Raw genomic sequence first — 27436 nt, 5'->3', positions numbered from 1 at the left:
GACCGCCTTTAACACCCGTGACGGACATTATGAGTACCTCGTCATGCCCTTCGGATTGAGCAACGCTCCAGCAGTCTTCCAGCACTTCGTGAATGAGATTTTCAGGGACATCTTGTACCGCCATGTCGTGGTTTATCTAGACGACATCCTCATCTTTGCTAATAATCTCGAAGATCATCGTTTCTGGGTAAAAGAGGTTCTTTCCCGTCTCCGTGTCAATCACCTCTATTGTAAATTGGAGAAGTGTGTGTTTGAAGTTAAAACCATTCCGTTTCTAGGTTACATTGTGTCCGGTTCCGGACTAGAGATGGATCCTGAGAAACTCCAAGCAATCCAGAATTGGCCTATACCCTTAAGCCTCAAAGGGGTCCAGAGGTTCTTAGGGTTCGCCAATTATTATAGAAAATTTATATGAGACTTTTCCACCATTGTGGCGCCTATTACTGCATTAACCAAGAAAGGTGCTAATCCGTCCAAGTGGTCCGAGGAAGCTATACAGGCCTTTCACCTTCTGAAGCAACGGTTCATCTCTGCACCAGTTCTGAAACAGCCCGACACCGACTCTCCTTTTATCTTAGAGGTAGATGCCTCCTCCGTTGGAGTAGGAGCAGTGTTATCCCAGAGGGCCAAAGATGGACATCTACATCCTTGCAGTTTCTTCTCCCGGAAGTTCTCCCCAGCTGAGCGCAACTATGCCATTGGCGATCAGGAGTTGCTAGCCATCAAGCTCGCTCTGGAGGAGTGGAGATACCTGTTGGAGGGAGCTTCCCACTCAATCACCATACTTACCGACCACAAAAATCTTTTATATCTCAAAGGCGCACAATGTCTGAATCCTCGTCAGGCCAGATGGGCACTTTTCTTCTCTAGGTTTGACTTTAAACTCCAGTTCTGTCCGGGTTCTCAGAATCGTAAGGCCGATGCCCTTTCCCGCTCATGGGAGCAAGAAAATGAGTCCGAGTCTGCAGACAAGCATCCTATTATTAATCCGTTGGCATTCTCCACGGTAGGGATGGACTCTACGCCTCCACCAGGGAAAAGTTTTGTTAAGCCAGTTCTAAGGAAGAAGCTCATGCATTGGGCCCATGCTTCCCGTTTTGCTGGACATACAGGCATTCAGAAAACCGTTGAATTTATTTCTAGGTCCTACTGGTGGCCAACTCTAAAGAAGGACGTTATGGAATTTATTGCCTCCTGCCCAAAGTGTGCCCAACACAAAGTCTCCCGCCAGTCGCCTGCGGGGCAACTGGTTCCATTATCTGTTCCCCGTCGACCTTGGACCCATTTGTCGATGGACTTTGTTTCCGATCTACCTATCTGCAACAAGTTTAATACCATCTGGGTGGTAGTTAACCGGTTCACCAAGATGGCACATTTCATCCCTCTCACCGGTCTTCCGTCAGCTTCCAAGTTGGCTCAAGTGTTTATACAAGAGATCTTCCGACTTCACGGTCTTCCTGAAGAGATCATCTCGGATCGTGGAATACAATTTGTAGCCAAATTTTGGCGAAGTTTGTGTCAAGCCCTCCAAGTCAAGTTAAAGTTTTCCACGGCTTACCATCCTCAGACCAATGGTCAAACCGAGAGGGTGAATCAGGACTTGGAGACCTTCCTCCGTATATATGTGTCTTCCTCTCAAGATGACTGGGTTCAACTCCTTCCTTGGGCCGAGTTCAGCCACAACAATCAATACCATTCCTCATCTTCTTCTACACCATTCTTCATTAATTATGGATTCCACCCTAAAGTCCCAGAATTCCAACCGCTTCCCGCAACTTCTGTTCCAGCAGTGGATGTCACCTTGCGTCAGTTTTCAAATAACTGGAGGAACGTCCGCGCAGCCCTGCTTAAAGCCTCATTCAGGTATAAGAAGTTTGCCGATAGAAAGCGTAGAGCGGTTCCTGCTCTCAAGGTGGGTGATCGTGTGTGGCTGTCCACGAAGAATTTGAGGTTGAGAGTTCCCAGCATGAAATTTGCACCTCGCTACATCGGACCCTTCAAGATTGAACAAGTCATCAATCCTGTTGCCTACAGGTTACAGTTACCATCCTTCTTGAAAATACCCAGGACATTTCATGTTTCTTTGTTGAAACCGCTGATCCTGAATCGGTTTCATTCCGCACTTCCTCCAGCCCCCAAAGTTCAGACTCAACGGGGAGTCGAGTACGAGGTGGCCAAGATTTTGGACTCACGTTTCCGTTACGGTCAGTTACAATACCTCATTGACTGGAAGGGCTATGGTCCTGAAGAACGCTCTTGGACCAATGCCTCAGACGTCCATGCTCCTGCCTTGGTCCGAAATTTCCACGCAAAGTTTCCTTTAAAGCCTAAGAAGTGTCCTGGGGCCACTCCTAAAGGGGGGGGGGGGTGCTGTCACGATCCGGGTATCTGGACGCCATTACTTACCCTTCAGAGGCCTCCTAAGGCTGGCTCAGCATTCCAGGACCGGATCCCGCTGTTCCTGAGTTTCCACATGCAGAATGTCAGAGTGGTGATTTCATCAGCCGCGGCCTCCGCTGTGCCCGCGTGGTTAAATGTGCGCTTGTCAGTCTGGCGTCTCCTGTCTCCTGTGGCCGGCGTCGCCATTACTGTTTCAATTCTCACATGGATTACAAACCAAACTTCCCTCCAAGTGTCTGCATGGGCGCAGCCATCTTGGATTTTGTCATCTGAGCATTTCCACCAATCTGCTGTCTGTATTGTTGATTTGCATAATTGCCTAGCCAACCCCTTCCTTGCTGCAGGTATAAGTAAGCTGTGCCTGAGCAAGGAAGGCGTCAGTGCTTTGGTTGTCTAACCTAGTTCCAGTTTGTCTCTCTCCTGTGGTTGTCTTCCAGGTTCCAGCTCCTGTCTCCAGACTTCTGCTATAGAGACCCGCACCAGCATTCCATCTGCGGTGTAGCCTGACTCTCCGATCCATTCTGGACTCACCTGTTTCCAGTTACATCAATCACCTGCTTCCAGCCCAGCTTCCAGCAGTGTACAGCTTCTCTTAAAGGGCCGGTGTCCTTTCTGCAGTTTACCACTCTCCACCGGTATTATTATTTCACCGCTCTCAAACTCCAAACTTCATCAATCACCTGCTTCCAGCCCAGCTTCCAGCAGTGTACAGCTTCTCTTAAAGGGCCGGTGTCCTTTCTGCAGTTTACCACTCTCCACCGGTATTATTATTTCACCGCTCTCAAACTCCAAACTTCATTATTATTTCATCGCTCTCAAGTTCGTTTATTATTTAACTGGTTCCAGCCAGTATCCACTCCGTACCAACAACAGTCTGGTTCCAGCCAGTATCCACAGCAGCCGTTTTATCTTCAGCAACCCAGCCTTTCCTGGAACACCAGCTGGTACGATCCTGGGTTCTCTCCATTGCTACAGTCAGGCCTGGTAAGGACTTTCCAACTAGAAGATTATTAGAACTGTCTCACTCTACCAGTGCCTGTGGCCCTTGCCACCCTGTAGTACCCAGGAATTGTATTTATCCTCTGTTGACTTTTATGTTTCCTTTACTGCTGCTGTGTTACGGAGTTTGTCATAATAAACATCATTGACTTTTATCTTGGTTGTCGTGGTCACGCCTTCGGGCAGTTATTCTACATGTTACTTACATGTCTAGGGGTCTGATACAACCTCCCAGGTTCCGTTACATCTCAGCCCCTACAACTGAGGCTGCCTCCCGTCAGCTCAGGCCCTCAGTTGTGACATCTACAAAGGAAGAACATGATTCTAGATTGAGACAAGTAATGGAACTTGTCAAGAAAGTGAATCTAAAGCTAAACAAGGACAAATGTGAATTTGGCGTGAATACACTTACCTTTATGGGCGACGTGGTCTCGGATCAAGGTGTAAAACCAGACCCAAGGAAAATATCAGCCATAGTGAACATGGAATGTCCTAACAACAAAGACGATGTCAGAAGATTCCTAGCAATGATTACTTACTTAGGAAAGTTTATTTCTCAACTCTCTGAACGAACAGCCTCTCTTAGATGGTTGTTGGACAAAGATGTCGAGTGGATGTGGTCACATGAACAAGAAGAAAGTTGGCAAAACTTGAAACAGATCATTACAGAGCAACCAGTGCTAAAATTCTTTGATCCTGCGAAAAGAATAAGAATTTCAGCAGATGCTTCGCAATTTGGCTTAGGCTCAGTGTTGTTACAAGAAGATGAGGATACATGGCAACCAGTAATCTATGCATCAAGAGCACTGACAAGTGCTGAAACAAGGTATGCTCAGATAGAAAAAGAACTTCTAGCGATCACATATGCATGTGAGCGATTTCATCAATTTGTGTATGGTTAAACATTTACAGTGGAAACTGACCACAAGCCATTGGTAGCTATCATGGCTAAATCATTACATGACTGTCCCATGAGAATTCAACGAATGCTTATCAGACTTCAGAAATATGATGTACACTTGCTGTACTGTCCCGGTAAATACATGTACATTGCTGATACACTTTCTCGTGCTGTGGACAAAAGTGAAGGTTCCAAAAGTCTGATGGACTTTGTTAATTTTATCGTAGCTTCTCTACCAGTGTCTCTTGCAAGACAAGAACAGATTAGGAAAGAAACTGAGATAGATGACACAATGAAAGTGTTGAAAGATATCATTCTGAAAGGTTGGCCTGCAGAAAAAAATGTGTGCCCACTGTCTATTCATGATTATTGGATGTACTGCAGTGACCTTACAGTTGTCGATGGTATTATTTACAAAGGCAATAGGTTTGTAATACCTGCACGACTAAGAAAAACTATGCTGTGCAAGATACATGAAGGCCACTTAGGAGAAGAAAAATGTAAGCGGAGAGCACGTGAAGTAATGTATTGGCCAAGAATGAACCAAGACATAGCACAGACTATAGCTACATGTGAATTATGTCTTACGTATAGACCGAAACAAGTCGAGCCACTGAGTCCTCATGCAGTGCCAGAGAGACCGTACCAGAAAGTTGGCGCAGATTTGTTTGATTGTAATGGAAAAACGTACATTGTCGTGACTGATTATTACTTTAACTACCCTAAGGTGAAGACACTACATACAACTACTAGTAAAGCCGTAATCAATTGCTTGAAGTCAATCTTTGCAAGGCATGGTGTTCCTATGGAAGTGTTCACTGACAATGGTCCTCAGTTTTCCAGTGCTGAATTTATACAATTTGCTGATGAGTGGGAATTTGTCCATACTACGTCAAGTCCCCACTATCCACGCTCAAATGGGTTGGTGGAAAGTTCAGTAAAAACTGTAAAGAGTCTCATGAAAAAAGCTCAAGAAGGTAAAGAAGATTTCTACAAAAGTCTTTTAATCTACCGCAGTACACCTTTACAGAATGGACTTTCTCCTGCACAAATGCTGATGGGGAGGAGGATTAGAGCAAATCTCCCGATACATGATGAACTGCTTAATACACATAACTCAGCGTTGGCAGACCCTCCAACATGACCCACCCCACTAGGTACAAAATGCTCTGTTCCTGGACTTCCCTCTTAATTTATGATTTCCATCACCTCTGTTGAACTAGTTAAATGATAAGAAAGCTGTTTCTTCACAGGTGATGAAAATAATAAATTAAGAGGGAAGTCCAGAAACAGAGCATTTTGTACCTAGTGGCGCGGGTCATGTTGGAGGGTATGCGTTGGTCAGACTGAGTAAGGAACGTCAACAGGCGAAACAGAAACTGTTCCATGACAGGTGAACAAAAAGCTTGTCTGATCTAAAATCGGGTGACCAAGTCCGTCTCAGAGATCACGAGAAAGGTATTTGGGTGCAGAAAGGTATTGTGCAAGCACAAGTAGCACCAAGATCTTATACTATACGTACAGAGCATGGAACGGAAGTAAGAAGAAATCGGGTGGATTTAAGATCTCAACCTAACCATAATGAAGACAACATGACTGAAGAATACCCTTCATCTGACATGTATGATGATCCTGATAATGGTGAACAAACCACGATTCTAGAAAGGTCCAACATGGTAGAAGAAACACAGACTGTGTTTGAAAGACCCAAAAGGGAAATACGCAGACCTGAGAGACTCATTGAAACGTGTTAGATGATGTTCTTAATATGACGTTGTTAATTGTTGCATCATACCTCCCAACTGTCCCGATTTTCGCGGGACAGTCCCGTTTTTTGGGGTCTGTCCCGCTGTCCCACCCGCGGGCCGTAGTGTCCCGCGGTAGGGGGGGCAGTTGGGAGGCTCAGTCTCTCGCTGCCCTGCTTCGCAGAGCAGCGGTGAATAGACGCTGTGCGCATGTGCACAGCGTCTATTCATTGTAGACAGAGGGAGAGGGGGCATGCCAGCGGCTCACGGAGCGCTGGGCATGCCCCCTCAGTGACGAAATCGGGGGCGTGGCTCGCGATCGCGGGTCTTCCTGCAAAGCCACGCCCCTTTTCACAGACCACGCCCCTTTTCGGGAGCGCGCGGCAAAGCCGCGCATGTGTCCCTCTTTCAAGGCGGCCAAAGTTGGGAGGTATGGTTGCATTGAAGCGTACAGGGCTTATCTTTAAAGAAAAGAGGATGTGATGTTAGTGTATTAGAATGCTTAATATTTGTAGACACTCCCTTACTAATATGTGTAAGCCTGAATCTTCAGTGATGGTTCCTGGGACCAGGGGGATGCTGGGAAGTGAGTGGTCCAGTGTGCAGTGCGTCTGGAGTTGGTGATGGAATAAAACAGCACAGCAGTAAACTCACGTCTCTGTGTTCTTATGACTGGATTACCAAACATATGAACAAAACACTCACTTCACACAGCGCTAAAGTGAGCGACCCGCTAGATTGAGCCTGCATACGGGCTCAATCTAGCACCGGCGATAGCGATGGCATCGCTATCGCTGGGCGGCATACACATGACTGATCCGTGCTTAAAATCTAAGCAATCTAGTCAGATTGCTTAGATTTTAAATACGGATCTCTCCGTGTGTACCCCCCTTATAGATGTAAACCACAATCATCAAAATTATAACAAATAAAGGCTTGAACTATATCACTTTGCATGTAATGAGTCTGTATAATATATAACTTTCACCTTTTAAGTTGAATGACTGAAACAAATAAACTTTTGAACGATATTTTAATTTTCTGAGTTTCACATGTAGAGTTGGCTAGTTCCCCTTCGCTGTAAGGCCCTGACCACTAGGATTAAAAACATCCTTTCCGCGTAAGGGAAATAACCCTGTTTGTGCAAGATGTTTAATTTCTCTTCATATACAGGACCTGACCACTGGGGGCAAAAAATGTTCTTACGGTGAAGAGAAAATAGTCTGTTTATATATAAGGTGTGAAGTTCCTCCTCGTCCGAATTACCACCAGGTACTTTCGGCGAAGGGGAACAGAGCCAACCGAATGCCTCAGTGCCGCACACAGCCGCCTACCTGAGGACATTCCTCCCCGTTATACTCTGCCCGATTTGCTCTGGGGAGCCAGACGTCCCGCCTCCGTCATCTCCCTATTGGGGAAAGAGTAAGCGAGCACAATGACTTACTCTACAATCATTGGTCGAGTGACGGCGCCAGGCCCCCATTCCGCCACCCTGATTGGAGAACGGGTCGGTGCGGTTGTCTGGAGCCGGCTACTCTATGCAAGATGGCGGCGGGAATCCATCAGGACTGGAGATGGTGATAAGCGGCCGGAGCCCCCTCGTTGGAGGTGAGATTGTGGCCTGGTGGGTTGAGTGCAGGCGGGCGTCACAAGTGGTGGGATGTGTTAACGGGAGGAGGCCGCTGTCCCTGGCCAGTGTGGGCCTCTCCTCCGCCGCCACCACCATGTAACCCACAATACAGTGCTGCGCGCCCCTCTCCATGTTACCCCCGGGAGTAGTCCCTGTGGCTGCGACGCATGACTTCTCAATGCGTTACAGCCGTATAACGTGTACGTCCTGCAGCCTGTATTGCTGCGGGTGAGACCCCGATGTGCGGGCCCGGGCTGATGCTGCGACAGAACTCGCGGAGTGTGCGTGTCACTGCGGTCTGTTAGGCTTATAAAGTGCCGGCATATACTGTCAGGGTTGTTCCATTTTTGTTTTGGCAAACGAATCTGCCCACATGCCAGAGCCATGTACAAATCTGGTTTATTGCCTTAACAGCATATTAGCATGGCAAGCTATGCGGTGCTCAGTGACAGCATGTGTGGGTAAGAATATATTGCATTGACATATGATTAACGCATCAGCTTGTGCTCCATTCACGTATGTTATACCAGCCTTTAACCCTGCCATATCCATAGACATGTTCTATAGCAGCATGCACTTTTCCTGATGTAGTAGTTAGTCTTCATATATTGGAAGGGAAGCTATAGAAAGTGGTCTTCACATGAAGCTTTTAAATGGTAATTTCTCTGACGTCCTAGTGGATGCTGGGAACTCCGTAAGGACCATGGGGAATAGCGGCTCCGCAGGAGACTGGGCACAAAAGTAGAAGCTTTAGGACTACCTGGTGTGCACTGGCTCCTCCCCCCATGACCCTCCTCCAAGCCTCAGTTAGATTTTTGTGCCCGGCCGAGAAGGGTGCACACTAGGGGCTCTCCTGAGCTTCTTAGTGAAAGTTTATGCTGCATTCACACCGCAAATGCCGGGTCCTACCCGGTAAGACAAACGTGTACTTACCGGGTGGGATCCGGCATTTGCGCTCCGTTGCAGGCTTCCCGACCCGGCAATATACCGGGTCGGTTGCCATGACAACGGAGGCCGCAGCAGGGGCGGGGGTGGAGGCGGCGTCGGGAGATGAGCTCATCTCCAGCGCCGCCTCTCCCTATCTTGTGAATGGGAACCGTGTCGCATCGACACGGCTACCATTCACACCGCACCTGACCCGGTAATCAACCCGGGTAAAACCCTTCTTTTTTACCGGGTTGATTTACCGGGTCAGGCGACCCGCTAAATCGCCCAGTGTGCTTTCACATCGCACACTGACCCGGTTCGACACGGCAATATGCCGTGTCGGTACCGGGTTATTTGTGCGATGTGAAAGGGGTTTTAGGTTTTTTATTTTCAGTGAGACCTGCTGGCAACAGGCTCACTGCATCGAGGGACTAAGGGGAGAAGAAGCGAACTCACCTGCGTGCAGAGTGGATTGGGCTTCTTAGGCTACTGGACACCATTAGCTCCAGAGGGACCGAACACAGGCCCAGCCTCGGAGCTCGGTCCCAGAGCCGCGCCGCCGGCCCCCTTACAGAGCCAGAAGCAAGAAAAGGTCAGGAAAAAACGGCGGCAGAAGACATCTGTCTTCAACAAGGTAGCGCACAGCACTGCAGCTGTGCGCCATTGTTACTCAGGCACACTTCACACTCCGGTCACTGAGGGTGCAGGGCGCTAGGGGGGGGGCGCCCTGAGCAGCAATGTAAAACACCTTGGCTGGCATAAATACACCACATATAACCCCCAGGGCTATATGGATGTATTTTAACCCCTGCCAGAACTCGCCAAAAAAGCGGGAGAAAAGGCCGCCGAGAAGGGGGCGGAGCCTATCCTCAGCACACGGGCGCCATTTTCCATCACAGCTCCGCTGGAAGGACGTCTCCCTGACTCTCCCCTGCAGTCCTGCACTACAGAAAAGGGTAAAAAAGAGAGGGGGGCACTAATTTGGTGCAGTTTGATAACAACAGCAGCTATAAAGGGAAAAGCACATTTATAGTGGTATTCCTGTCTATATATAGCGCTCTGGTGTGTGCTGGCATACTCTCCCTCTGTCTCCCCAAAGGGCTAGTGGGGTCCTGTCCTCTATCAGAGCATTCCCTGTGTGTGTGCGGTGTGTCGGTACGATTGTGTCGACATGTTTGAGGAGGAAAATGAGATGGAGGCGGAGCAATTGCCTATTATACAGTTGTCACCCCCTAGGGAGTCGACACCTGAGTGGATGAGCTTATGGAAGGAATTGCGTGACAGTGTCAGCTCTTTACGACAGACAGTTGACGACATGAGACAGCCGGCTACTCAGCTTGTGCCTGTCCAGGGGTCTCAAACGCCATCAGGGGCTTTAAAACGCCCGTTACCTCAAATGGCAGACACAGACACGGATACTGACTCCAGTGTCGATGATGAGGAGACAAACGTGACTTCCACCAGGGCCACACGTTACATGATTGAAGCAATGAAAAATGTATTGCATATCTCTGATAATACAAGTACCACTAAAAAGGGTATTATGTTTGGTGAGAAAAAACTGCCTGTAGTTTTTCCTGTATCCGAGGAATTAAATGAAGTGTGTGATGAGGTGTGGGTTTCCCCCGATAAAAAACTGATAATTCCTAAAAGGTTATTTGCATCGTACCCTTTCCCGCCAGAGGATAGGGCACGTTGGGAAACACCCCCTAGGGTGGATAAAGCGCTCACACGCTCGTCTAAACAGGTAGCACTACCCTCTCCTGATACGGCCGCCCTAAAGGAACCTGCCGATAGAAAGCTGGAGAATATCCTAAAATGTATATACTCTCACACGGGTGTTATACTGCGACCAGCAATCGCCTCAGCCTGGATGTGCAGTGCGGGCCTGGCATGGTCGGATTCCCTGACTGAAAATATTGATACCCTAGATAGGGACAGTATATTACTGACTATAGAGCATTTGAAAGATGCATTTCTATATATGCGTGATGCACAGAGGGATATCTGCCGACTGGCATCAAGAGTTAGCGCGCTGTCCATTTCTGCAAGAAGAGGTTTATGGACGCGGCAGTGGTCAGGTGATGCGGATTCTAAAAGGCACATGGAAGTATTGCCTTATAAGGGGGAGGAGTTATTTGGGGTAGGTCTATCAGACCTGGTAGCCACGGCAACTGCTGGAAAATCCACATTTTTACCCCAGGTAGCTTCTCAACCTAAGAAGACGCCGTATTATCAGGCGCAGTCCTTTCGGCCCCATAAGGGCAAGCGGGCAAAAGGCGCCTCATTTCTGCCCCGTGGCAGAGGGAGAGGAAAAAGGCTGCAGCAAACAGCCAGTTCCCAGGAACAAAAGCCCTCTCCCGCCTCCGCAAAGTCCTCAGCATGACGCTGGGGCTTTACAAGCGGACTCAGGCACGGTGGGGGCCCGTCTCAAGAAGTTCAGTGCGCAGTGGGCCCACTCGCAAGTGGACCCCTGGATCCTTCAGGTGGTATCTCAGGGGTACAAATTGGAATTCGAGACGTCTCCCCCTCGCCGTTTTCTAAAGTCTGCTTTACCGACGTCTCCCTCAGACAGGGAGGCAGTATTGGAAGCCATTCACAAGCTGTATTCCCAGCAAATGATAATCAAGGTACCCCTCCTACAACAGGGAAAGGGGTACTATTCCACACTATTTGTGGTACCGAAGCCGGACGGCTCGGTGAGACCAATTTTAAACCTAAAATCCTTGAACACTTGCATACAAAGGTTCAAATTCAAGATGGAGTCACTCAGAGCAGTGATTGCAAACCTGGAAGAAGGGGACTATATGGTGTCTCTGGACATCAAAGATGTTTCAATTTACCCTTCTCACCAAGGGTACCTCAGGTTTGTGGTACAGAACTGTCACTATCAGTTTCAAACGCTGCCGTTCGGATTGTCCACGGCACCCCGGGTCTTTACCAAGGTAATGGCCGAAATGATGATACTCCTGCGAAGGAAGGGAGTTTTAGTTATCCCTTACTTGGACGATCTCCTGATAAGGGCAAGATCCAGGGAACAGTTGGAAGTCGGAGTAGCACTATCTCAGATAGTGCTACGCCAGCACGGTTGGATTCTCAATATTCCAAAATCGCAGCTGATCCCGACGACACGACTTCTATTCCTAGGGATGATCCTGGACACAGTCCAGAAAAAGGTGTTTCTCCCGGAGGAGAAAGCCAGGGAGTTATCCGAACTAGTCAGAAATCTCCTAAAACCAGGCCAAGTCTCAGTGCATCAATGCACAAGGGTCCTGGGAAAGATGGTGGCTTCTTACGAAGCAATCCCATTCGGCAGATTCCACGCAAGAACCTTCCAGTGGGATCTGCTAGACAAATGGTCCGGGTCGCATCTTCAGATGCATCAGCGGATAATCTTGTCACCAAGGACAAGGGTGTCTCTCCTGTGGTGGTTGCAGAGTGCTCATCTTCTAGAGGGCCGCAGATTCGGCATTCAGGACTGGGTCCTGGTGACCACGGATGCCAGCCTGAGAGGCTGGGGAGCAGTCACACAGGGAAAAAATTTCCAGGGCTTGTGGTCAAGCCTGGAGACATCACTTCACATAAATATCCTGGAGCTAAGGGCCATCTACAATGCTCTATGCCTAGCAAGACCTCTGCTTCAAGGTCAGCCGGTGCTGATCCAGTCAGACAACATCACGGCAGTCGCCCACGTAAACAGACAGGGCGGCACAAGAAGCAGGAGGGCAATGACAGAAGTTGCAAGGATTCTTCGCTGGGCGGAAAATCATGTGATAGCACTGTCAGCAGTGTTCATTCCGGGTGTGGACAACTGGGAAGCAGACTTCCTCAGCAGACACGACCTCCACCCGGGGGAGTGGGGACTTCACCCAGAAGTCTTCCACATGATTGTGAACCGTTGGGAAAAACCAAAGGTGGATATGATGGCGTCCCGCCTCAACAAAAAACTAGACAGGTATTGCGCCAGGTCAAGGGACCCTCAGGCAATAGCTGTGGACGCTCTGGTAACACCGTGGGTGTACCAGTCAGTGTATGTGTTCCCTCCTCTGCCTCTCATACCCAAGGTACTGAGAATCATAAGAAGGAGAGGAGTGAGGACTATACTCGTGGCTCCGGATTGGCCAAGAAGGACTTGGTATCCGGAACTTCAAGAGATGCTCACAGAGGACCCGTGGCCTCTACCTCTAAGAAAGGACCTGCTCCAGCAGGGACCCTGTCTGTTCCAAGACTTACCGCGGCTGCGTTTGACGGCATGGCGGTTGAACGCCGGATCCTGAAGGAAAAAGGCTTTCCGGATGAAGTCATCCCTACCCTGATCAAAGCCAGGAAGGATGTAACCGTGCAGCATTCTCACCGTATTTGGCGTAAATATGTTGCGTGGTGCGAGGCCAGGAAGGCCCCTACAGAGGAATTTCAACTGGGTTGTTTCCTGCATTTCCTGCAAACGGGACTGTCTATGGGCCTAAAATTAGGGTCCATTAAGGTTCAAATTTCGGCCCTGTCGATTTTCTTCCAGAAAGAACTGGCTTCAGTTCCTGAAGTTCAGACGTTTGTCAAGGGGGTGCTGCATATACAGCCTCCTTTTGTGCCTCCAGTGGCACCTTGGGATCTCAATTTTGTTTTGGGGTTCCTAAAATCACATTGGTTTGAACCACTCTCCACTGTGGACTTAAAATATCTCACATGGAAAGTGGTAATGCTGTTAGCCCTGGCTTCAGCCAGGCGTGTCTCAGAATTGGCGGCTTTATCCTATAAAAGCCCTTACCTAATTTTTCATACGGACAGGGCAGAATTGAGGACTCGTCCTCAATTTCTCCCTAAGGTGGTTTCAGCGTTTCACTTGAACCAGCCTATTGTGGTACCTGCGGCTACTAGGGACTTGGAGGACTCCAAGTTGCTGGACGTAGTCAGGGCCCTGAAAATGTTTCCAGGACGGCTGCAGTCAGAAAATCTGACTCGCTGTTTATCCTGTATGCACCCAACAAGCTGGGTGCTCCTGCTTCTAAGCAGACTATTGCTCGTTGGATTTGTAGCACAATTCAGCTTGCACATTCTGTGGCAGGCCTGCCACAGCCAAAATCTGTAAAAGCCCATTCCACAAGGAAGGTGGGCTCATCTTGGGCGGCTGCCCGAGGGGTCTCGGCTTTACAACTTTGCCGAGCAGCTACTTGGTCAGGGGCAAACACGTTTGCTAAATTCTACAAATTTGATACCCTGGCTGAGGAGGACCTGGAGTTCTCTCATTCGGTGCTGCAGAGTCATCCGCACTCTCCCGCCCGTTTGGGAGCTTTGGTATAATCCCCATGGTCCTTACGGAGTTCCCAGCATCCACTAGGACGTCAGAGAAAATAAGAATTTACTTACCGATAATTCTATTTCTCGTAGTCCGTAGTGGATGCTGGGCGCCCATCCCAAGTGCGGATTGTCTGCAATACTTGTACATAGTTATTGTTACAAAAATCGGGTTATTATTGTTGTGAGCCATCTTTTCAGAGGCTCCTCTGTTATCATGCTGTTAACTGGGTTCAGATCACAGGTTGTACGGTGTGATTGGTGTGGCTGGTATGAGTCTTACCCGGGATTCAAAATCCTTCCTTATTGTGTACGCTCGTCCGGGCACAGTATCCTAACTGAGGCTTGGAGGAGGGTCATGGGGGGAGGAGCCAGTGCACACCAGGTAGTCCTAAAGCTTTTACTTTTGTGCCCAGTCTCCTGCGGAGCCGCTATTCCCCATGGTCCTTACGGAGTTCCCAGCATCCACTACGGACTACGAGAAATAGAATTATCGGTAAGTAAATTCTTATTTTCCATATAGTATTTCTATGTTGCTGCTGTAAGTACCTATAATAGCAAAATATAATTGTCCAATACTAATCATTCCTTGCAGGCCGTAATATGCCAGCTGCAAATATCATATTCAGATAGCTGGAGTTCTTTTTTATTAGTCACTGTGCATGGGCAGATGTAGGCCCTGGAACCTTCCCTTTCCCTCTGCCATTGGCTTCAATCATAACCTTAATAGCAGCCGTATATAATACGATTTCACTAGAGCTGTGGCTGCAACATGCGCTATATACGGGCTGCAACATAGCTGCTGCGTATGCCCAGTGGCAATAGCTTTTTATAACAAGTCTGCTGGCCATACACCTAAAGATTTATCTGTCAGATCTGGCTTGTTGGAATGAAAATCCGGTAATGGATGAGGGCAAATGGGAATTGACCATTTGCTTCTAAATGTCGTAAAACTGACAAAAAGGTTGTTCAGACAATTTGGTTAAATCAAATGGATTTAACCAATTTGTCTGACCTTTTTTTTTCTGTTTTCCAGTGTTTGGGAGCAAATGGTAATTGTCTTTTGCTCTCATCCATTACCAGATTATCATTCATATATATTGGTAGATGCTCAATTAGCTTAGTGATATCATTCAGGTGCTCGAAAGGTAGGGGTATTTCTAAGCAAGAAAAAAAAGGTATTTGTTTCCCCCAGCACCCTGAATGATAACCGTAACCAGATATAAATTCCACATAATAATAGAATTCAGAGATCTTCGTTACACATATATTTGCGCAAATGTGTGAATAAGCCCCAAAGCCGCATCAAGGCGTCTCTGTATATTTGGGGTCCCTAGCGCTATATCTAGGTGCAGGGTGTGGCACCCCAAAACACCAGCATAAGACAAAGTCCAGCGTAGCATACCAGTACAAAAACTATAGTGTTAATAAATTAGTATTTAGGAAGCCAAAGCTATAGAGAAAGTGATACAAAAATGAAATGCAATTAAAATAGAGAAATAGTGTTAAAAAATTAATAAGTGAAAAGTGTTAATAGAATGTAAAGGTATGCCGCACTAAGGCCATCCAGCTCAGCCAGTCCAAATATGTGTAACGAAGATCTCTGAATTCTATTATTATGTGGAATTTATATCTGGTTACGGTTATCATTCAGGGTGCTGGGGGAAACAAATTCCTTTTCTCTAACGTCCTAGTGGATGCTGGGGACTCCGTAAGGACCATGGGGGATAGACGGGCTCCGCAGGAGACATGGGCACTTTAAGAAAGAATTTAGATTCTGGTGTGCTCTGGCTCCTCCCTCTATGTCCCTCCTCCAGACCTCAGTTTGAGACTGTGCCCGGACGAGCTGGGTGCTGTTCAGTGAGCTCTCCTGAGCTTGCTGTGAGAAAGTATTTTGTTAGGTTTTTTATTTTCAGGGAGTTCTGCTGGCAACAGACTCCCTGCATCGTGGGACAGAGGGGAGAGAAGCAGCTCTACTCTCTGAAGCTAGGTCCTGCTTGTTAGGCTACTGGACACCATTAGCTCCAGAGGGATCGTACACAGGATCTCACCCTCGTCGTCCGATCCCAGAGCCGTGCCGCCGTCCCCCTCGCAGAGCCGGAAGACAGAAGCCGGGTGAGTATGAGAAGCAAGAAGACTTCGAAATCGGCGGCAGAAGACTCCGTTCTTCACTGAGGTAACGCACAGCACTGCAGCTGTGCGCCATTGCTCCCACACACCTCACATACTCCGGTCACTGTAAGGGTGCAGGGCGCAGGGGGGGGGCGCCCTGGGCAGCATATGGACCTCTTTTGGCAAAAGTACACATATATACAGTTGGGCACTGTATATATGTATGAGCCCCCGCCAAGAAAATGTATATTTAAGCGGGACAGAAGCCCGCCGTCGAGGGGGCGGGGCTTCTTCCTCAGCACTCACCTGCGCCATTTTTTCTCCACAGCTCCGCTGAGAGGAAGCTCCCCAGGCTCTCCCCTGCAGATACACGGTAGAAGAGGGTAAAAAGAGAGGGGGGGGGGGCACATAATTAGGCGCAAAAATCTATATAAACAGCAGCTACTGGGTTAACATTAAGTTACTGTGTTATTCCTGGGTTTATAGCGCTGGGGTGTGTGCTGGCATACTCTCTCTCTGTCTCTCCAAAGGGCCTTGGGGGGGAATTGTCTTCAGATGAGCATTCCCTGAGTGTGTGGTGTGTCGGTACGTGTGTGTCGACATGTCTGAGGTAAAAGGCTCCCCTAGGAGGAGATGGAGCAAATGTGTGTGTGAGTGGTGTCTCCGTCCACAACGCCGACACCTGTTTGGATATGTGTAATTAAGTGCTAAGGTAAAATTATTGCACAAGAGATTAGAGAACAGACAGGGAATCTACCCATGTCTGTCCCTATGTCGCAGAGACCTTCAGAGTCTCTCAATGCTCACTATCCAAAATAATAGACACTGATATCGACACGGAGTCTGACTCTAGTGTCGACTACGATAATGCAAAGTTACAGCCAAAATGGCAGGAAAGTATTCAATATATGATTATTGTAATAAAATGTTTTGCATATCACTGATGACTCATCTGTCCCTGACACAAGGGTACACATGTTAAGGGGAAGAAAGCTGAGGTAAATTTCCCTCCTCTCATGAAGAAAAAGAGCGGGAATCTCCAGACAAGAGGCTGCAGTTTCCCACAAAGGGAGTATCCTTTCCCTACTAGGGCCAGGATACGATGGGAATCTTCCCCTAGGGTGTCACGTTTGCCCAAAAGGTAGCGCTGACTTAACGGCTATCCTCAGGGATCCTGCAGATAGCATGCAGTAAAAGTACTTTGAAGTCCATTTACACACATTCTGGTACTCTACTCAGACCGGCGATTGTGTCGGCATGGGTTTATAGCGCTGTAGCAGCGTGGACAGATACCTTGTCAGCAGAGATTGAGACCCTAGTGTGTGTGTGTGTGTGTGTGTGTGTGTGTGTGTGTGTATATATATATATATATATATAGATAGATAGATAGATAGATAGAGATAGAGATAGAGATAGAGATAGAGATATATATATATAGATATATATATATATATATATATATATATATATATATATATATATATATATATAAATAAACTCCAAGCAATGGTAGCACTCACATCTTCATGATATGCAAACACTGGGGTGTCCACTCAAATACCAAAGTATCCAAATTATAATTTAGATATATATATAGATATATAAAACATGCCCAAAGAGACATTAGTCTACTGGGTTCTAGAGTCAACGCTATGTCGATTTCTGCTTGACGTGTCCTGTGGAACATGCAATGGACAGGTGATGCCGACTTAAGAGGCCTATGGAAGGTTTACCTTACAAGGCTGAGGATTGTGTGGAGAAGGGATCTCGGACCTGGTCTCCAGCTATAGCTGGTAATTCTGATCTTTTGCCTTATATTCCAGCACAGCCTAGGAAAGCACGACATTATCAAATGCAGTCCTTTCGATCACAAAGAAACAAGAAAGTCCGAGATGCGTCCTTTCTTGGCAGGGGCAGAGGAAAGAAGCTGCGCAACACAGCTAGTTCCCAGGAACAGAAGTCCTCCCCGGCCTCTACAAAATCCACCTCATGTCGCTGGGGCTCCACAGGCGGAGCTAGGCCCGGTGGGGGCACGTCTTCGAAATTTCAGCCACAAGTGGGTTCACTCCCTGTTGGATCCCTGGGCAATAGATATTGTGTCTCAGGGATGCAAGCTGGACTTTGAGGAGATGCCCCCTCACCGACGGCGTTGCCGGCTTCTCCCCACGAGAGGAAAATAGTGTTAACTGCAATTCACAAATTGTATCTTTAACAGGTGGTGGTCAAGGTTCCCCTCCTTCAACAAGGAGGGGGTTATTATTCGACCATGTTGTAGTCCCGAAACCGGACGGTTCGGTCAGACCCATTTTGATTTTAAAATCCCTGAACATATACCTGAAAAGGTTCAAGTTCAAGATGGAATCGCTAAGAGCGGTCGTCGCAAGCCTGGAAGGGGGGGATTTTATGGTGTCTCTGGACATAAAGGGTGCATACCTTCATGTCCCCATTTATCCACCTCATCAGGCGTACCTCAGATTTGTGGTACAGGATTGTCATTACCAATTTCAGACGTTGCCGTTTGGTCTCTCCACGGCACCGAGAATATTTACCAAGGTAATGGCGGAAATGATGGTACTCCTGCGGAAGCAAGGGGTCGCAGTTATCCCATACTTGGACGATCTCCTCATAAAAGCGGGATCAAGAGAGCAGTTGCTGATCAGCGTAGCACTTTCTCTGGAAGTGTAACGGCAACACGGCTGGATTCTAAATATTCCAAAGTCGCAGTTGGTTCCTACGACTCGTCTGCCTTTCCTAGGCATGATTCTAGACACAGGCCAGAAAAGGGTTTATCTCCCGATAGAGAGAGCTCAGGAGCTCATGACACTGGTCAGGAACCTATTTAAAACCAAAACAGGTGTCAGTGCATCAATGCACTCGAGTCCTGGGAAGGATGGTGGCATCATACGAGGCCATTCCCTTCGGCAGGTTCCATGCCAGGACCTTTCAATGGGACTTACTTGACAAGTGGTCCGGATCACATCTTCAGATGCATCGTTTAATCACCCTATCCCCCAGGGCCAGGGTGTCTCTCCTGTGGTGGCTGCAGAGTGCTCACCTTCTCGAGGGCCGCAGATTCGGCATTCAGGACTGGGTCCTGGTGACCACGGATGCAAGCCTCCGACGGTGGGGAGCAGTCACACAGGGAAGATATTTCCATGGTCTGTGGTCAAGTCAGGAGACTTGCCTTCACATCAACATCCTGCAACTAAGGGCCGTATACAACGCCCTACGTCAAGCGGAGACCCTGCTTCGCAACCAACCGGTTCTGATTCAGTCAGACACCATCATCGCAGTGGCTCATGTGAACCGCCAAGGCGGCACAAGGAGCGGGGTAGCGATGGCGGAAGCCACCAGAGTTCTTCGCTGGGCGGAAAATCACGTAAGCGCACTGTCAACAGTGTTCATCCCGGGAGTGGACAACTGGGAAGCAGACTTCCTCAGCAGATACGACCTCCACCCGTGAGAGTGGGGACTTCATCAGGAAGTCTTCGCACAGACTGCAAGTCGGTGGGTACTGCCACAGGTGGACATGATAGCATCCCGCCTCAACAAAAAACTACAGAGGTATTGCGCCAGGTCAAGAGACCCTCAGGCGATAGCTATAGACGCCCTGGTGACACCGTGGGTGTACCAGTCGGTCTACGTATTTCCTCCTTTTCCTCTCATACCTAAGGTGCTGAGAATAATAAGAAAAAGAGGAGTGAGAACGATACTCATTGTTCCAGATTGGCCACGAAGGACTTTGTATCCAGATCTGCAAGAAATGCTCACAGAGGACCCGTGGCCTCTTCCTCTAAGACAGGTCTTGTTGCAACAGGGGCCCTGTCTGTTCCAAGACTTACCGCGGCTGCGTTTGACGGCATGGCGGTTGAACGCCGGATCCTAGCGGAGAAAGGCATTCCGGATGAGGTCATTCCTACGCTGATAAAGACTAGGAAGGACGTAACAGCTCAACATTATCACCGTATATGGCGAAAATATGTTGCTGGGTGTGAGGCCAGGAATGCCCCTACGGAGGAATTCCAGCTGGGCCGTTCCTTCACTTCCTACAGTCAGGAGTGAATTTGGGCCTAAAATTGGGTTCCATTAAGGTCCAGATTTTGTCCCTATCCATTTTCTTTCAAAAGGAGTTGACTTCTCTACCTGAAGTTCAGATGTTTGTAAAGGGAGTGCTGCATATTCAGCCCCCTTTTGTGCCTCCAGTGGCACCTTGGGATCTTAACGTGGTGTTGAGTTTCCTGAAATCCCACTGGTTTGGACCATTCAAAACGGTGGAGTTGAAATCTCACGTGGAAGGTGGTCATGCTATTAGCCTTGGCTTCGGCTAGGCGTGTGTCAGAGTTGGCGGCTTTGTCACATAAAAGCCCCTATCTGGTTTTCCATGCGGATAGAGCAGAATTGCGGACCCGTCCACAATTTCTGCCAAAAGTGGTGTCATCCTTTCATATAAACCAACCTATTGTGGTGCCTGTGGCTACTACTGACTTGGAGGATTCCGAGTTGCTTGATGTAGTCAGGGCTTTGAAGGTTTATGTAGCCAGAACGGCTAGGGTCAGGAAAACAGGGTCTTTGTTTATCCTGTATGCTTCCAACAAGCTTGGTGCTCCTGCTTCAAAGCAGACTATTGCCCGCTGGATCTGTAACACGATTCAGCAGGCTCATTCTGCGGCTGGATTGCCGCTGCCAAAATCAGTTAAGGCCCATTCCACTAGGAAGGTGGGCTCTTCTTGGGCAGCTGCCCGAGGGGTCTTGGCATTGCAGCTTTGCCGAGCGGCTACTTGGTCAGGTTCAGACACTTTTGCAAAGTTCTACAAGTTTGATACCCTGGCTGAGGAGTACCTTGTGTTTGCTCAATCGGTGCTGCAGAGTCATCCGCACTCTCCCGCCCGTTTGGGAGCTTTGGTATAATCCCCATGGTCCTTACGGAGTCCCCAGCATCCACTAGGACGTTAGAGAAAATAAGATTTTACTTACCGGTAAATCTATTTCTCGTAGTCCGTAGTGGATGCTGGGCGCCCGTCCCAAGTGCGGACTTCTTCTGCAATGCTTGTTTATAGTTATTGCTTCAATAAGGGTTATGTTATGGTTGCATCAGGGTTGGACCTGATGCTCTGTTGTTGTCATACTGTTGACTGGTTGTTATAAACTCATGTTATACGGTGTGATTGGTGTGGCTGGTATGAATCTTGCCCTGGATTACCAAAATCCTTTCCCTGTACTGTCAGCTCTTCAGGGGACAGTTTCTCTAACTGAGGTCTGGAGGAGGGACATAGAGGGAGGAGCCAGAGCACACCAGAATCTAAATTCTTTCTTAAAGTGCCCATGTCTCCTGCGGAGCCCGTCTATCCCCCATGGTCCTTACGGAGTCCCCAGCATGGTCCTTAGGGAGTCCCCAGCATCCACTACGGACTACGAGAAATAGATTTACCGGTAAGTAAAATCTTATTTTTTTTTCCAGATTATCATTCAACCAGCCAGATCTGACAGGTAAATCTTTAGGTGTAGTGTCCATCCAATGTGCTCAATCAGCACATGGGACCAGAGGGCAGCAGTCAGTATGGAGACGTATCGTACCATGACGTGGAAGACAGTGTGTTTGACCGCTCAGATCTGACTCTACTGGTTATGCTATCTATGTATGTATATTCATCATGGAATATTTAAACTTTTCCTGACCACTGTTTATAGGAGAGAGAAATAGCTTTCATAGATATTAAAAAAATAAATAAAAAAAATACATATACATACACTTTTTTTTTTTTTTTTTTAGACTCTGTCCACTACAGCCTATATACCAGGCTTTCCCAAATTCTGTCCTCAAGACATCCTGTTCAGGTTTTAAGGCATCCACCCCCTCTGCTGCCTCCACCTCACATGAGGTCATGGCTCATTACACACACCGACTGAGAGCGTTAACCTGATCAGCCACGGATCACCTAGGTTAGTGGTTCTCAAACTCTGTCCTCAAGTACTCCCAACAGTTCATGTTTTCCAGGTCACCAAGCAGTTGAACAGGTGTATCCATTACTCACTGACACATTTTGAAAGACCCACAGGTGGAGCAAATTTTCTCTTTCATCCACTAGGGGACACTGGAGTCCTATACAGTAGGGGTGTGAAGCTTGCAACCGGAGGTGTGGCACAATCTAAAATTAGCATTGTCTGCACAGCCGGCTCCTCCCCCTTCACATCCCTTCTCCCTCAGTTTTGAAAATTGTGCTAGGAGGTAGCACATGGAGCTTTGAGCTCCTGACTGAATTTTTTTTTTCTTCTTTTCTCTAACGTCCTAGTGGATGCTGGGGACTCCGAAAGGACCATGGGGAATAGCGGCTCCGCAGGAGACTGGGCACAAAAGTAAAAGCTTTAGGACTACCTGGTGTGCACTGGCTCCTCCCCCTATGACCCTCCTCCAAGCCTCAGTTAGATTTTTGTGCCTGAACGAGAAGGGTGCAGTCTAGGTGGCTCTCCTGAGCTGCTTAGAAAAAAAGTTTAGTTTTAGGTTTTTTATTTTCAGTGAGACCTGCTGGCAACAGGCTCACTGCACCGAGGGACTAAGGGGAGAAGAAGCGAACTCACCTGCGTGCAGAGTGGATTGGGCTTCTTAGGCTACTGGACATTAGCTCCAGAGGGACGATCACAGGCCCAGCCATGGATGGGTCCCAGAGCCGCGCCGCCGTCCCCCTTACAGAGCCAGAAGACTGAAGAGGTCCGGAAAATCGGCGGCAGAAGACGTCCTGTCTTCAATAAGGTAGCGCACAGCACCGCAGCTGTGCGCCATTGCTCTCAGCACACTTCACACTCCGGTCACTGAGGGTGCAGGGCGCTGGGGGGGGGCGCCCTGAGACGCAATAAAAACACCTTTTTGGGCAAAAAATACATCACATATAGCTCCTGGGCTATATGGATGCATTTAACCCCTGCCAATTTTTCCATAAAAAAGCGGGAGAAAGGCTACCGAAAAGGGGGCGGAGCCTTTCTCCTCAACACACTGGCGCCATTTTTTCCTCACAGCTCCGTTGGAGGAAGGCTCCCTGACTCTCCCCTGCAGTCCTGAACTACAGAAACAGGGATAAACAAGAGAGGGGGGGCACTAATTTGGCAGATAAATATATATTGCAGCTATATCAGGGAAAAACACTTATATAAGGTTATCTATATATATATATATATATATATATATATATATATATATATATATATATATATATATATATATATATATATATATAGCGCTCTGGTGTGTGCTGGCAAACTCTCCCTCTGTCTCCCCAAAGGGCTAGTGGGGTCCTGTCCTCTGTCAGAGCATTCCCTGTGTGTGTGCTGTGTGTCGGTACGTTGTGTCGACATGTATGAGGAGGAAAATGGTGTGGAGGCGGAGCAATTGCCTGTGTTAGTGATGTCACCCCCTAGGGAGTCGACACCTGACTGGATGGTCTTATGGAAAGAATTACGTGATAGTGTCAGCACTTTACAAAAGACTGTTGACGACATGAGACAGCCGGCAAATCAGTTAATACCTGTACAGGCGTCTCAAACACCGTCAGGGGCTCTAAAACGCCCGTTACCTCAGGTCGATACAGACACTGACACGGACACTGACTCCAGTGTCGACGGTGAGGAAACAAACGTATTTTCCAGTAGGGCCACACGTTACATGATCACGGCAATGAAGGAGGTTTTGAACATTTCTGATACTACAAGTATCACAAAAAAGGGTATTATGTGGGGTGTGAAAAAACTACCCGTAGTTTTTCCTGAATCAGATGAATTAAATGAGGTGTGTGATGAAGCGTGGGTTTCCCCCGATAAAAAAACTGCTAATTTCTAAAAAATTATTGCCATTATACCCTTTCCCGCCAGAGGTTAGGGCACGTTGGGAAACACCCCCTAGGGTAGATAAGGCGCTCACACGCTTATCAAAACAAGTGGCGTTACAGTCTCCTGATACGGCCGCCCTCAAGGAACCAGCTGATAGGAAGCTGGAAAATATCCTAAAAAGTATATACACACATACTGGTATTATACTGCGACCAGCAATCGCCTCAGCCTGGATGTGCAGTGCTGGGGTGGCTTGGTCGGATTCCCTGACTGAAAATATTGATACCCTGGACAGGGACAATATATTATTGACTATAGAGCATTTAAAGGATGCATTTCTATATATGCGAGATGCACAGAGGGATATTTGCACTCTGGCATCAAGAGTAAGTGCGATGTCCATTTCTGCCAGAAGAGGGTTATGGACGCGACAGTGGTCAGGTGATGCGGATTCCAAACGGCATATGGAAGTATTGCCGTATAAAGGGGAGGAGTTATTTGGGGTCGGTCTATCGGACCTGGTGGCCACGGCAACGGCTGGGAAATCCACCTTTTTACCCCAGGTCACCTCTCAGCAGAAAAAGATACCGTCTTTTCAGGCTCAGTCCTTTCGTCCCCATAAGGGCAAGCGGGCAAAAGGCCACTCATATCTGCCTCGGGGCAGAGGAAGGGGAAAAACTCTGCAGCAGACAGCCTCTTCCCACGAACAGAAGCCCTCCCCCGCTTCTGCCAAGTCCTCAGCATGACGCTGGGGCCTTACAAGCGGACTCGGGCACGGTGGGGGCCCGTCTCAAGAATTTCAGCGCGCAGTGGGCTCACTCGCAAGTGGACCCCTGGATCCTGCAGGTAGTATCTCAGGGGTACAAATTGGAATTCGAGACGTCTCCCCCTCGCCGGTTCCTGAAGTCTGCTTTACCAACGTCTCCCCCCGACAGGGAGGCGGTATTGGAAGCCATTCACAAGCTGTATTCCCAGCAGGTGCTAATCAAGGTACCCCTCCTACAACAGGGAAAGGGGTATTATTCCACGCTGTTTGTGGTACCGAAGCCGGACGGCTCGGTGAGACCCATTTTAAATCTGAAATCCTTGAACACTTACATAAAAAGGTTCAAGTTCAAGATGGAGTCACTCAGAGCAGTGATAGCGAACCTGGAAGAAGGGGACTATATGGTGTCTCTGGACATCAAGGATGCTTACCTCTATGTCCCAATTTGCCCTTCTCACCAAGGGTACCTCAGGTTTGTGGTACAGAACTGTCACTGTCAGTTTCAGACGCTGCCGTTTGGATTGTCCACGGCACCCCGGGTCTTTACCAAGGTAATGGCCGAAATGATGATGATTCTTCGAAGAAAAGGCGTCTTAATTATCCCTTACTTGGACGATCTCCTGATAAGGGCAAGGTCCAGAGAACAGTTAGAGGTCGGAGTAGCACTATCTCAAGTAGTACTACGACAGCACGGATGGATTCTAAATATTCCAAAATCGCAGCTGATTCCGACGACACGTCTGCTGTTCCTAGGGATGATTCTGGACACAGTACAGAAAAAGGTGTTTCTCCCGGAGGAGAAAGCCAGGGAGTTATCCGACCTAGTCAGGAACCTCCTAAGACCAGGCCAAGTGTCAGTGCATCAATGCACAAGGGTCATGGGAAAGATGGTGGCTTCTTACGAAGCGATTCCATTCGGCAGATTCCACGCAAGAACTTTTCAGTGGGATCTGCTGGACAAATGGTCCGGATCGCATCTTCAAATGCATCAGCGGATAACCCTGTCTCCAAGGACAAGGGTGTCTCTCCTGTGGTGGTTACAGAGTGCTCATCTCCTAGAGGGCCGCAGATTCGGCATTCAGGATAGGGTCCTGGTGACCACGGATGCCAGCCTGAGAGGCTGGGGAGCAGTCACACAGGGAAAAAATTTCCAGGGCTTGTGGTCAAGCATGGAAACGTCACTTCACATAAATATCCTGGAACTAAGGGCCATTTACAATGCCCTAAGTCAGGCAAGGCCTCTGCTTCAGGGTCAGCCGGTGTTGATCCAGTCGGACAACATCACGGCAGTCGCCCACGTAAACAGACAGGGCGGCACAAGAAGCAGGAGGGCAATGACGGAAGTTGCAAGGATTCTTCGCTGGGCGGAAAATCATGTGATAGCACTGTCAGCAGTGTTCATTCCGGGAGTGGACAACTGGGAAGCAGACTTCCTCAGCAGACACGATCTTCACCCGGGGGAGTGGGGACTTCACCCAGAAGTCTTCCACATGATTGTGAACCGTTGGGAAAAACCAAAGGTGGACATGAGGGCGTCCCGCCTCAACAAAAAACTGGACTGATATTGCGCCAGGTCAAGGGACCCTCAGGCAATAGCTGTGGACGCTCTGGTAACACCGTGGGTGTACCAGTCAGTATATGTGTTCCCTCCTCTGCCTCTCATACCCAAGGTACTGAGAATCATAAGAAGGAGAGGTGTAAAGACTATACTCGTGGCTCCGGATTGGCCAAGAAGGACTTGGTACCCGGAAATTCAAGAGATGCTCACGGAAGACCCGTGGCCTCTACCTCTCAGAAAGGACCTGCTCCAGCAGGGACCATGTCTGTTCCAAGACTTAACGCGGCTGCGTTTGACGGCATGGCGGTTGAACGCCGGATCCTGAAGGAAAAAGGCATTCCGGATGAAGTTATCCCTACCCTGATCAAAGCCAGGAAGGATGTAACTGTGCAACATTATCACCGTATTTGGCGTAAATATGTTGCGTGGTGTGAGGCCAGGAAGGCCCCTACAGAGGAATTTCAACTGGGTCGATTCCTGCATTTCCTGCAAACAGGACTGTCTATGGGCCTCAAATTAGGGTCCATTAAGGTTCAAATTTCGGCCCTGTCGATATTCTTCCAAAAAGAACTAGCTTCAGTTCCTGAAGTTCAGACGTTTGTCAAGGGGGTACTGCATATACAGCCTCCTTTTGTGCCTCCAGTGGCACCTTGGGATCTCAAGGTAGTTTTGGGATTCCTAAAATCACATTGGTTTGAACCACTCACCACTGTGGATTTAAAATATCTCACATGGAAAGTGGTAATGCTGTTAGCCCTGGCTTCAGCCAGGCGTGTATCAGAATTGGCGGCTTTATCCTATAAAAGCCCTTACCTAATTTTTCATACGGACAGGGCAGAATTGAGGACTCGTCCTCAATTTCTCCCTAAGGTGGTTTCAGCATTTCACTTAAACCAGCCTATTGTGGTGCCTGCGGCTACTAGGGACTTGGAGGATTCCAAGTTGCTGGACGTAGTCAGGGCCCTGAAAATATGTTTCCAGGACGGCTGGAGTCAGAAAATCTGACTCGCTGTTTATCCTGTATGCACCCAACAAGCTGGGTGCCCCTGCTTCTAAGCAGACGATTGCTCGTTGGATTTGTAGTACAATTCAGCTTGCACATTCTGTGGCAGGCCTGCCACAGCCAAAATCTGTAAAAGCCCATTCCACACGGAAAGTGGGCTCATCTTGGGCGGCTGCCCGAGGGGTCTCCGCTTTACAACTTTGCCGAGCAGCTACTTGGTCAGGGGCAAATACGTTTGCAAAATTCTACAAATTTGATACCCTGGCTGAGGAGGACCTGGAGTTC

General features: G+C 48.4%; 1 protein-coding gene across 2 annotated transcripts in view; it reads left to right on the top strand.

Annotated features, from left to right (window-relative positions):
• Positions 1 to 7484: 7484 nt before the first annotated feature.
• Positions 7485 to 27436, top strand: part of DGCR8 (DGCR8 microprocessor complex subunit) — a 158750-nt gene continuing 138798 nt past the window's right edge. Inside the window, exons 1-2 of one of the 2 annotated variants that reach the window (XM_063964723.1) lie at positions 7485 to 7653; positions 21465 to 21642. The gene's annotated coding sequence lies outside the window, so the exon portion shown is untranslated. The remainder of the gene's footprint in view (positions 7654 to 21464; positions 21643 to 27436) is intronic. The other variant, XM_063964722.1, reaches the window with a different exon arrangement.

Source organism: Pseudophryne corroboree, chromosome 1 (genome assembly GCF_028390025.1).
Source record: "Pseudophryne corroboree isolate aPseCor3 chromosome 1, aPseCor3.hap2, whole genome shotgun sequence".
NCBI classification, from domain to species: Eukaryota; Metazoa; Chordata; class Amphibia; order Anura; family Myobatrachidae; genus Pseudophryne; species Pseudophryne corroboree.
Note: the sequence above shows the minus strand (reverse complement) of the source record. Positions and strands in the feature narration are given on the sequence as shown.